This window comes from Mustela nigripes, chromosome 1, assembly GCF_022355385.1.
Source record: "Mustela nigripes isolate SB6536 chromosome 1, MUSNIG.SB6536, whole genome shotgun sequence".
NCBI classification, from domain to species: domain Eukaryota; kingdom Metazoa; phylum Chordata; class Mammalia; order Carnivora; family Mustelidae; genus Mustela; species Mustela nigripes.
Window position 1 is genome coordinate 90,039,935 of NC_081557.1, and position 10,391 is coordinate 90,050,325.

The 10,391-nt window shown below is 54.8% G+C and overlaps 1 long non-coding RNA gene across 2 annotated transcripts; it reads left to right on the forward strand.

The window, feature by feature from the left end:
- Nucleotides 1-3,752: 3,752 nt before the first annotated feature.
- Nucleotides 3,753-7,404, forward strand: LOC132012624 (uncharacterized). Of its 2 annotated transcripts, none has more exons than XR_009402640.1 (3): nucleotides 3,753-3,929; nucleotides 4,425-4,516; nucleotides 6,870-7,404. It is a non-coding gene; the product is annotated as an uncharacterized LOC132012624 (long non-coding RNA). The 2 variants fall into 2 exon arrangements; XR_009402643.1 differs by having other exon boundaries at nucleotides 6,873-7,404.
- The last annotated feature ends 2,987 nt before the right edge of the window (nucleotides 7,405-10,391 follow it).

The following is a 10,391-nucleotide window of genomic DNA, read 5'->3' on the forward strand; positions in this document are numbered from 1 at the left end:
AGGAAAAACCACAGAAGTCAGGAGTTTTGAGGACTGTGAGCCTAGGATCGTGGCTTCCAGATGTTGATTCCTAAATTTTTCCAGACATCCTGTGATCATTCTCCACATGCCATCACAACCCATGGTGGCCTCTCCAAGCTCCGGTGGCAGGAGTGGATAAGGCAGCCTGTGTATTTTCACTGAGGCAGGAGAAAACGTGTGTTCCAGTGGGCCCTTGGTGAACACATGGTGGTACGTACCCGAGGTCTGGGACCTGGGTTCCCCCAGGGACATCTGTGGCTTCCGTGAACACGAGTGGACCACACCAGACCCAAGAGCCATCATATAAATATGCACCTTGTTGGCAAGGAGTCCTGGAAGGGAGTGTGGCTCTGTCGCTGTGAGTCCTTCTCCATGGCTGGAGGAACAGCCCAGACTTTGCTAACTCAACAGAGTCATTGGCCCCATCCCATTGTCTCCTTCCACCTTTTTCAGCAGTCCTAAGACAGCCAGTGTTCTTTTCAACTCTCCAAATAAGAAAGCTGAAGCTCAGAGGCCAGACGGCTTTCTCTAGGTAGCCCCCAGCAGGCAGCAGCACCAAGACTCAGAACCAGATCTCCCAAGGGTGGCGCCAAAAATCCCACCATGACCCAAGCTAGAACCGACAGTAGCCAAAACGGTGGTCCCCGCTGAGGTGCGAGCTGCTCATTTGCCAGGTGCACCAAGAACAGAACGGTCAGGAGCGGGGAGGTCCACCCAGCCCTCCCAAACACGAGTTCTCTGGTGCCCTTGGCTTCCTTCCCGGGCAGCCTTGAGCTGAGCTGGCTCCCGTTAGACATGGTCCCCAGTGAACACCAGCTGTAACACCAACTCTCCCGCACACTCACCCTCCACTGCCACCTGCAAGCGTGTGCTCCGGCACTCTCTCTGCCCCATCCGCATGCCCTGGGAATCCATTCAGATCTAGTCAGCAGAGCAGTAGGGAGAAGAGGATAAACCTGTATTTCTCTTCGTCTCTCTTCTCGTGAAAACAAGAGGACCCGTGCAAAGCCTCATCCAATATTCACTAGGAGCCATCCTGACATGATCCCAGGAAAATAAGTCCTTTTCAAACCCACGGTTCCGGTGCTTCCTCTCCCGCGACCGAGCAGGCAGAGCGGGCCGCGTGCGGGGCTCCGCGGCTGGCGAAGGCACTCAGCGGCAAGGCTTAATTATGATTCATGGAGTTGCGTTGTGGAGATGGTTTAAAGCCACTTAATTAGTGTAGGAATATACCGCCATAATTATCCTGAAATATGACCTAATTAACCTATGGAAAAGCCAGACCCACTGCTCGGGAATGCTGGAGACATTAGCAGTCTACTAATACACTCAGTCTGCTCGGGAGTGCAGCATTGGGGGTACAAGGGGCTGGGGGGCACAGACAGAGGAGAAGAGGGTTTGCCCTGAAGGGTGATGATGTTTAAACTGTGCAAAGTAGGTAGGGAAAGGAGAAGGGATGCTATTTAGTGAGCACCTATTATGAGCCAAGCAGTGTTTTAATCCGTTTCTTCTTCAATCTTCAAAACAATCCTTCAGGATAGATGTTAAAGTTCAGAGAGGTTCATTAACTGCCCAAGGTCACACAGTCAGGAAATAGCTGAATTCATTCTCTAGTCAGGCTGTTCCTAAGGCCAAACTCTTATTACTCACTGCCACAAAAGACCCCACAGAAATGGATAAGAGAAAGAAAAGAGGCCCTTTCAACTCTCAGAAGGTCCCTCTCTCTCTGACAGTTTAGAAAAATGTAGTCATTCAAGCTTCCTAGAGACAGGTTCGGGCTTAGACGTATGCCGTGTAGGGCTGGACACTGGAAAGCCCCAGGAATCCGAGCTCACACGGGCCACAGTGGGAATGATGGCCCACCATTGAGACCCTGCACAGCCATTCCCAGCAGTCCTGGGAGACTGCCCTATGTGCCTCCTTGATTTCCCTTCCCACCCAAGTCACCAGCCCCAACCCAGGCTTTGAGTCCAGCTGTTGGCCCAAAGCCAGAGAAGCCACATCTGGGATAATCCTTAACAAAGTCAGATTTGAACCCACTCCTCTCCTGGGGAGACCCCAGTGCCCAGGGTCCGCAAGGCACCAGGATCCAAGTCCAGAGCCCTCCAGGGGGAGCTCAAGAACCAGACTTCCGCCTTGAGTCTGTCTGGCCAGCAGGTCGAGGAATATTCCAACAACGTCCTCATTCTTCCCTGATCAAAGGAGCTTGGATTGAACCTGCTGTAATCATCCGTCGGGGAGTTTGCTTAAAATTCCCCTAATTACGGGAGAGCAGAAAATTGCTACGCCTCAGACTGAATAGAGAAATCGAAGGCGCCCTGCTCCCAGCTGCCTGGGGAGACAAGCCAGGATGGGAATAGAAAGGCTGGGAGAGGCGGGGGGGGGGGGGGGGGGGGGGGGGGGAGCAAGGGGGGGGGGGGGGGGGGGGGGGGGGGGGGGAGGGGGGGGGGGAGGGGGGGGGGGGGGGGGGGGGGGGGGGGGGGGGGGGGGGACGAAGGGTGGCAGCAATGGGAGGGAGAGCCAGGGAGTGGGAGGAAGGGAAGGAGCCTGCTAGGAGGGCAGTGGGTACATGGTAAGTGACTCAGGTGGGGCACACCACCTCCCCTGCGGAAAGAAGGCTGTGAGAACGGAAGGACAGCCATGCAAGGAAGAATTAGCCAGAAGGCACCCTCCCTTAGCTGGAGTTAGTTTCCTAAAGAGGCTGGGGGAGCCTTTAATTCTGGCTTAGTTTAGAAAGTAGATTCTGGAATGTCCTTCCTGCCAGAAGAAGGGAGGGAAAGAGCAGATGTACAGGTCAGGAAGGCAGCTGGCTGGGTAGACTGCCTTCAGGCACCCTCTCTGGGCTCTGTGCTGTTCCAGGCACATTGACGGTTCTAGAGGGAGGGCGAGGCACGGGATCCCTGCCCTTGGGGAGTCTCAGGCTGATGGAGGACACTGACTAAGCACCATCCCCAAAAGTAAGGCTCAAAGAAACTCTACACACCCATGACCAACACATCGTGGTCCGGAACGATAGGAAGGGGATTGGCAGGTGCTGAAGGGGTGGCGTCGGAGAAGAAGGCTTGCTGGGGATGCAAATGCTAGGCAAGAGGACAAAGATGGGACAAGGGAGGGGAAAGTGTGAAGGAGCCCTACAAAGTACAAAAGGTTGTGGTTACCATTTTCTGGTGGGGGAGGCAAGGCTCACGGAGCTGAGGTCACTCAGCTCATGAGAGGCTGAGATGGGGCTTAGGCTCAGGCTTCAGACTGCTGGCCTATGCGTCGCACCCCCATGGAGCAGAATAACCAGGGTGGGGGCAGAAAATGGAATGCTAGAAGGAAAGCTGAGGCCCACTCACCGGCCACTCAATGTTGAGGGTAAGGAGCTCCCTTGTTAGCAACTGCCCCCGCATGAGCTCCCTGGGCTCCCTGGGCTTCCAAAAGCCAATGCTCTAGGACGCCCCCAGCCTTTCCCCCAGGGACTTCTCGGTGCCTCACTTGAGTCCCTCCGCGGAGCCCTTTGGTTCTCTGAGGGCCTGTCTGCCCCATCATGTCTGTCCTGCTTACAGAAGGGCGGATGCACTGAGATGTGGGGTGGCTTGCAGGCTATAGAAATCCACTCAAGCCAGCATTTAATAAAAGAGGAAGTTTACTAAAAGGACACAGGAGTGGCTCGGAGGCAGGAATGTCATCAAGGACTGCTCTAAAAGATAGGACAGCCCACAGGAACCAGGGTTCCCACTGGCCAGCTCACCCTTCTGCTTCTCCTGGTGCACCTGGGCAGACCTCAGCCCTCAAGACGGCTTCCACGGCCCCCAAGCCCACGTGTGATAAAGAAGTGTGTGAAGAGACAGCCTCTGGGCCCTACTAACCGTACCGTGCACCCCCGCCCCCCGCAACTGAACTCTGAAGGGCGCAGCTTGGATCAGGTGCTTGTTCTCATCCCATCGACCTGGGTCACAGGGTGGCTGCCGTGGGCTCACCGCCGCATGGGAGCAGGCCGATTCGGCCGCCACAGTGAGTCTGACGGAACCACCACAACTGTCCAGCACACCGGGGAGACTACCCCTGGGTGGGGCATGTGTGGCAGTCAGGCCTGGGGGTGCAGATCCGGGCTTCAGCAGGGGCTCTCAAGGGGGTCAAGGCCTCCCTCAGAAGCTGAGGGGTGAGGGACACCCAATGGGCCTAGGAAACTGAAGGGAAAGGGGACTCAGCCTGGCCCCTGGCCCCACGGGGGCTGAAGCGTGCGGCAACGGGCTGGCCTGCGAGGGCTGGAGTCCTGGCACGGGGCCTGCCAGGAAGGCGGGCCAGCCTCCTGGGCCCCAGGGTGGTTATCTGAGGCTGGGAAACCTGTACTTTAGAAACTTGACTATTTTCATGCTGTTTGTATTTTCTGTAATTACTTCCCTTTTGTTCTCTCTCAGTATTTATGGAAGTCCTTTGTGAAAATGCCAGCGCATCCCAGCAATGCCGAGAGGAACCAGCAAAGGGGTTTGTGTCTCTTCCTGGGCTCAAGGTAAGAGAGACACATCCTGGAGCCTGGGAATGGAGGTGGCAGGAACCTGGCCAGGAGGACAAGGGAGGGGCGGGGAGGGGGACAAGGACCATGGCTGAGAGGCTCCTCTTCCCCTGGCCTCTTTCCAAGCTCGCTCCCAAAGATGGGAAAGCCCTGAGCTTCCTTTGAACAGTCTATTGTCCTGAACTGACTGAGAAAGTGGCAGAGCTACCCACTTCTTATCTGCCCCATCCGCCAATGCCACCCCCAGGCCAGTCTTGAACGTGAACTCCTGAAGAAGCTGAGACCCCTGCCTGCTCCTCAGGCACTGGGCAGGGACAAGACTCACACAGGGGCTAGCCCAAAAGAGGAGGCCCTGCCCTGGGACCCAAGGAATGAGAACCTGAGTCCCTGGGACAAGTTCTCCCCGGTCCTGGTCTCCACCAGGATCCATGTCTTCCTCCAAGTTCAGCTTCCCAGTGCTGACCTTTTGTTGGGCCCCATTTTAAAAATCCTGCATGGACATCAGAGCCACATCAGTGTGGGGGGTGTGGGGAAGATGGCGGGGAGGCAGGGAGGTGGGGGGCTCAGTTTCTCCCCAGACTCAGGGTTCTTTCCTGCGTGAAGAGGTACATAAGGCTTTGGTGTCAAGAGACCAGAGGGACCCCTGTGCTTTCTCCGGGGCCATAAATGAAGGTCCAGAGTGAGAGAGTCATGGAGAACTCTGTCCTCTGCTAGTAAGATATTTGTAAGCAAAATGTCTTCAAAGCACCACTGGAAGGTCCCTGTCCCTGTTCTCCCTCCTCCCCACTGTGGCTATTCCTGGCCAGATGGATTTGCCCTGGGTGGCTGAGCAGCCCCCAGGAGTGAGGTGTCCACAGGCAGAGAAGCAGCAATGACATGGGACATTAGGTGCTGATGGCTTTGCTGAGCAAGAGAACTACAATTAAAGATGCAATGGGTCCCTCTGGGGGGCTGTCAGACAAGGATCCAGAACAAGGGTCCAGGAGCTGGGGGCTTAGTAAAGCAGCTGGGATGGGGAGTCAGGAAGAGGGGGGCCAGGGCAGGCCTGTGGGGGTGCGGCTCCACCCCTCTCAGCTAGCCCGTCAACAACAACACGTGCCATTAACCAGGTGCCCAAGGTGCCCCCACCAGCAGGTGGGGGGGGTGCCATTGTCTCACCTTTACAGATAAGATAAGGAAGGACTGGAGGTTAAGACACTTGTCTGGAATGTATAAATAATGGAGGTGAAATTCAGGCTCAGCTCCACCTGGCACCAAAGTCAGGATTCAGAACAACCCACCATGGGGCCCACTCTGCGCGTTCCCACACTGGGCCCACCGCTCCCCCTCCCCCCGGGACCACAGGGAGCCCTGGCTCAGCTGGGGCCAGTAGGCTTGGGGTCACAGGTGGGTGAAGCCCTGGGGGATGGAGAGCTCACCCAGACTCTCTGGCAGCCCCACAGCCACCACTACATCTCCACCCTTTTGTGGGGGAAGAAGAAGAGGAACATCTGGCCTGGGTGACAGGTGGAGACTCTGAGGTGGCAGACCCAGGAAGGTGGGAGGTGAGGAGGGGCACACACGTCACCTCGAAGCCCGAGTCTGAGCTCCCCACCCACCATGCTCAAACCTCTCGTGTCGGGGAACCCCACTCCCAAATCCTCCCGTCTGGGGCTTTGTGCAGTGACATCACCGTCACAAACAGACGCTGCCTTATCTATACCAAACACGCCTGAAGGAGAGGCACCTGCACCATTCTCCTGGCCCTGCTCATTTGCACACGCCCACCGGGCCCCACAGTGATCCTGAAGGTCAGGCGATATGTGGGAAGCAGCCTGTGAAAAACTGCCCTTTGTAGGAGCTGATCGTATCACAGACCCAGAATGGAGGCTGGGAGAGAGTGGGGGAGGTGGGGGGGGACGAGATGAGAGAAGTTGGGAAATGAGATGCTCAGAGGCCCCCGAACCTCATGGCAGCAATGCTGAGCTGGGGGTCAAGGAGCAGTCAAATGGGGGGCTGGGGGGCCAGAGAGACTGAGTCATGAGTCTCGGCTCAAACCCGCTCCCCGCACCTGGGTTTTGAACCTGTCCAGGAAAGGCTTTTTACCACAAACTGCCCCTGTGGGGCGCTGTTCCATCTGGTCAGAGCCCAAGGAGGTAAAGGGTATCTGAGGCTACAGGCAGGAGTATCACTAGTTCGCAGGGGAAATCTGGGTGCCCGGAGCCCGCAGAACTCACTCCTGAGAGCAAAAGAGCTGATTAGAACCCCTAGAGAAGGGGGGAACCTGGGGGTTCAGAAAGGGAAGACAAGATGTGAGGGAGTTCAAGATGATGCCTTATTTCACCTACAGCACCTGTCCCTTCATTCCCAGCAGCCCAAACCTTACCCATCCTTCAAAACCCAGCAGAAATGTCACCTCTTCCACGAAGCCTTCCCTGACCTCCAGATGAAGATGGCTCTCTAAAGTACTTTATCCCTGCTGATCTCCTGAACCTTGTCACTTCCTTCTTCTCATCCTGCCACCTGGGCTAGATGTGGAACTCTACAGGGCAGGCCAGCTCCTGCTTATCACCCCATTGCAAGAGCTCTGGAACTACTTAGATAAAGGGAGACTGATGGAGAAGAGGGGTTCGCTATGGAGCTGGACAGGTAGCAGAGCACTCAGATCAGAGGACACAGGAGGGATTCAGGAAACATCAGCTGAAACGAGGCTCGGAAAAGCTGTTGCTTGCTTGCTGAAGTCCAGATTGCATTTGGGATCAACGAGAAAAGACGCCTGTTTTTCTAGAGTCCTAGGGAACTGAGCAACCAAAGGTAGTGCCCTCACAGGACAGGGAGGCATTGGCTGCTGGGAGAATAAGCAAGAAGGGGAAAATGGCGCCACCCTCCATGTGGTTTGGGTAGCAGTTGTGGCAGAAATAAAAACCACTTAGTTGTTTAATGGTATTTTTCACTTCGGATATTCTGTTTCCCTCTTTATAAGTTCCATTTGGTTTTTGAAATCTTCCATTTTTCTCCTCATTGTGTTCATGATTTCTTCTACAGTCCTGAGCATACGCAGCGTATTTGTAATGCCTGCTTCGGCATCCTTGTCTGCTAATCCCTTCTAATTTGGGGATCTGTGTCTGTTGATTGACTCGTCTCCTGGTTATGGGTCATGTTTCCCTTTTTTTTGCATGACTGTTATTTTTTTACTAGGTGATGGGAATTATGAATTTTGCATGGGGTTCTAGATTTCATCGTAGGCCTTTTAGAGAGAGCAGGACTCTGTTCTGGCTCCCAGTTGTTTGGAATCACTGTGACCCTATGAAGGCTTGCTCTGAAGCTCTGTGAGATGGGTCCAGGGCAGCCTTTGGCCTCTAAGGTAATACCCACTGTACCACATACCACAAGCCCTCACCACCCTGACGTGTACATCTGAGCCATCCCCAGCCCCGTGTGAGCTCAGGAATTGTTCGGTCTTCTGCTTTCCAGCAGCTCTTTCCCCCAATCTCGTGGTACTTCACCCCAATTATGTGCAGATCAGTGGTCATAGTGAAAGTTTCAATGACCCTTCTGCAGATTTTCAGAACTCTCCGTGGACAGCTCCCCCTCTCCAGTGTTCTTCCTTATAAATTCTAGTCTCCTCAGCCCCCATCTCCATCCTCAAACCTGGGTCCCAACTCAACCCCCAGCCTCTGTCTGGGACTCTCCCCTGCCCTTTGCTCTGGCCTGGAGGTAAACTGATGCACAAGTGGGGCCTCCCTTCTATCAGGGACCTCACCCGGGGCTACCTGTTGCCTACTGTCTGAAAGTCACAGTTTCAGGCATTTTTTTTTTATCCACTTTTCAGTTGTTTTCATCAGATGTGCAATTACTGTAGCAGTTAACTCCTCCATGAGCAGAAGCGGAAGCTCCCTGGGCAGTAACTATTCACTGGGGTACTCTTCTGTAAGAAGGGAGTAGTGTCTTCAACAGCATGCTTGGGAAGGCTTCACTAGGGGGGCAAACTGAGCAAAGCCCTAGAGGAAATGAAGGAGTGAAACACACATGCAAACAAAGACCATGAAGTGGAAGCAGGCCTGGCTTGCTCCAGGAACAACAGGGAGACCAGTATAGCACTGATAAAAAGACAAGGTCAGAGAGATAGAGGGGGAGGGGCCAGACTCTGAGGAGCCCGAGAGGCCCCTGAAAGAGACCAGAGGGTTACTCTGATCATCCAGACATGAGAAGGCCAGAGCCTGGGCCTGGGCGATGGCCAGTAGAGTCAGAAGATTCTGGGTGTTTTGCTCCTCAGTTTTTTGGGCTGAGCAGCCAGAAGGGTAGAGTTGCCACTGACCAACACAGGGAAGGCTGCAAGCTAATGGGTCTGCGTGCTGGGGGCAGTCCGTTGGAGTGTGGACGCGTTAGGTCTGAGATGTGTACTAGACACCCTCGTGGAGATATCCAGCACAGAGGGAGGGAAGCTGGGGGAATATCCTTCTGCGGACACGGAAGTGGGCAGCCACTGGCAAACCAGGATGGGCTCTTCAGAGACCAGGTCATCCCTCCTCTCATTCCAAGAAAGTTGGCTTGAACCATTAAGGGCTGTCGGGGGACATCCATGCCCAGGAGCCATATACCAGGGCCCCAAGGAACGGCTGCATCCGTGGCTCTGTCCCCCAGGGCCCATCTTTGGTCCTTTGCATGCTGCCTGGTTCCCATCCATGACTGTGGACAACAACACCTGCTGCTCTTGTCTCTAGGATGGTTCCCAATAGTGTGCACTTGACACTTCCTTCCCCTCTAACTCTGCCTGGTCCCTCAGACGAGGACGCTTGTTGACTGTGGTTCCCAAGCAGCCCCTGCGACACCTCTCCCTTCAGGCTGCTGTCACTCTGTGGGGTAGCAGCAGTTGGGGTATGACTCAGGGAAGATCTCTCCCACCCCCCAGAAGATCTCTCCCAACAGCCCTGGGATCTGCAAGTCCTTCCAGATGTCTACCCTCCATTCTCACCATTTCATCCTCTGTCCTGTTATCTAACGTCCTCCCCCTGGGACAGATGGGCCCCCAGCGGCCCCTTTGTCTCCTTCTCTGGCTCTGCTCCCTCTCAGGTGCTCTCCCCTCCCTTCTGTTCTTCTGTGTCTCTGGCACCTTCCATACTCTGTCTGGTGCCCGCCCTGCTCTCTCACCTTGCTCCATCAGTGAATCATTGGTCTCAGACAGTTAGCTCAGGGGAGTGTAGAGGAAAACCTTGCTGACTCTGGTGAAGGTCCTTTTCCCTCTTCACCCAGGGGAGGCCACAAGTTAACTCGATGCCCCGAGTCCTCTCTGCTCCAGATGGTTCCCCTCCCTCAGACACCTCCAGGGCCTCCCCACATTGTCCTGCTGCTGTCCTCGCAGCGTCCCGGCTTGGCCAAGAGGCCCATCCCTCAGGAGAAGAACACCTTCCCTTCCACAGAGACAGCCCCTCCTGTTCCCCTGCCCCCCACCCACACATGCACACAAACACACGCGCACATGTGCGCACACACATGCACACTGCCCCTTAAGTGATGCTGAGGGCACTGGCCGAGTGATCCATAGCTCCTTCTTCTTCTGTTACTGCGGTAAAATATGGACAGCGAGAACCGCGGGAGAAATGAGGCATGAAAATTAATCTGCTTTACAATCCTCATGAATATTTAAAAGCTGATGAATATGTAACTACATTTCTTTTCTCCTCCATTAGTGTCTGCTTTTGAGTTACTCTATAGCTCCCTTTGGTTCCTTTGGGGGCTGGTTGGCTAGACTGATTTTTAAATTGGTTTTACAGGTGCCGATAGCTCTTGGCTTCCCCCACCCCCAATCTGGAGAAGAGGATTTGTCCCTTTAAAATTCCTGAGGAAGACCTGGCAGAGAGAGACACAGAGAACCCCCTCCCGTTACACAGTG